Consider the following 1,832-nt stretch of genomic DNA (forward strand, 5'->3'; position numbering starts at 1 on the left):
AAACATTTTGAAGAATTGAATAAAACCTAGAGTAAAATACTTAAATTAATAATGATAACTTATAATTAAGCCAATAATTAATATTGGTTTAACCAGTGGTTGATGTTGGTTTGATTATAAGAATATTTACACTTAGTCTTATACTTATGGAAGTACTTAAAGGTGAAAGAAGTAACTGTAACATGGTGTCAAATAATTAGAATGATGAATTATTATTGGTTTCTTTTCAGAAATGTCTGTAATAACACATTATGATTACAAGAGTAACTAATAAGTAATGGTTATTATAATATTATAAGTGAATGCTAAATCAGAGGAACTACAAGGTTATAAATGTGATTTTGACATTGAACTTGAAATGTGGTGAAATGTTTAAATGTAACTAAAGGTCACTGATGTTGTGTTGGAGGTAGATGGTAGGTGATAGATCAGGGGAAAAGTGGAAACGAAAGGAGAGCAGAGGTGACCAAGACATTAGGTCATTAGAACAGACATCATGTCACCAAGACGGTGATGGATATGAGATCATCTGTCCAAGCAGTCAGTACAGAAGAAACAGGAAGTGAGATTTTTGAGATGCATGAAGGAAACAGGTACAGAGGGCAAACAGAGAACTTCAGAAGTTCAGTTCTAAAAAACAAGGGAGTTCATCTGAAGGTTGAGGCCAACCAAAAGGCAGTTGACGTCAAGGAAAAACGCACGTGAGGAAAGAAAGTGTGTGGCTGCTGATAAGAATAAAAAGACACCAGACAGGAGGATCGAGGTTCTTTGTTCCGCAGCGTTCGAGTCGAGCACACATGGAGATGCAGAATCAACGGAGGGCTGCGTGATGATACCCCGGGACGACTGCTCGCTGCACAAGGAAGGGACAAGATCCGTTTACCCACAACCCGGGATTCTGATTCGACTGCGGCCCCACACTCAACCCAAAAGATTCCAACGATGCTGCAGTGGACATGGGGAATAGACAAAGATCTTTTGTGGATTAAGAACTGAGTTCGTTGAGGATTCTCACCAGTTCAACTTTGTATCTATTCTAAAAAGATTCTGCCAAGACAAAGACAGGACTCCATCCATGGACGTTAAAGTTATCTGCTGCCAAGATCGTCTCTGCATCTGGGTTCGAGTAATACTGCCTCCCCCAAAGCCTCTATTTAGATTAAGACACAGTGTAGGGTTAGAAGTAGGAGTAATTTCTAAAAAAAATTTAAAAGTATTAATTTCTTAATTTTTTATTGAAATGCTGTATGTCCTTTTCCCTTGCTAAAGCTTGCTAATAAAATACTAAAGTCTAAGTGATGCTGTGGACAGTTAAATTATTTGAGTCAACTAAATTTAATTCTTCTGATTATTGTAAAACCAGTGTTTGTGGTCCTAGTAAATTAGGGTGGCTTCGTACGTTCTTTAGTTCAGATAAATAATGACCCTGTGACTTATTCCTAGTCGCTAAAATTATCTAAGCCGGAAACAAGTGCACGTTAATAACAGGGAAAGAGCTACCGTGAACAGACGTGGTTTATGAGCTCGGACACCGGCGGGGCTACTCCGATGTCTGAATCATGGACTGAAGCGGGTCATAACGTCTGGATGAAGGTAGTTAGAGCTTAGACGAATCTTTCTCGCTCCCAGCTTAAACAAAAGTTCTCTATATTCTTATTTGCGGTAATACCCAGGAATTAGAAGCTTTTCGGACCCGTGAGACGGAGAGCTGGTCAGTAGTCAGTCCGCTGGAGGTTAGGAGGAGTAAAGGGCGTGGCTGAGTACTGTGGATTAACAGTATGTTTAAGATAGCAGTCTTACTCAAATCATTTAGTTTGCTTCAAAAAATGGAC

The 1,832-nt window shown here is 39.1% G+C and overlaps 1 long non-coding RNA gene across 1 annotated transcript in view; it reads left to right on the plus strand.

Annotated features, from left to right (window-relative positions):
• The window catches only part of LOC106943109 (uncharacterized), a 7,870-nt gene that overhangs the window by 4,998 nt on the left and 1,040 nt on the right, over positions 1 to 1,832 (plus strand). The window lies entirely within an intron of this gene.

Source organism: Poecilia latipinna, unplaced genomic scaffold (assembly GCF_001443285.1).
Source record: "Poecilia latipinna isolate Pla-1442-1.1 unplaced genomic scaffold, P_latipinna-1.0 Scaffold4881, whole genome shotgun sequence".
Lineage (NCBI taxonomy): Eukaryota > Metazoa > Chordata > Actinopteri > Cyprinodontiformes > Poeciliidae > Poecilia > Poecilia latipinna.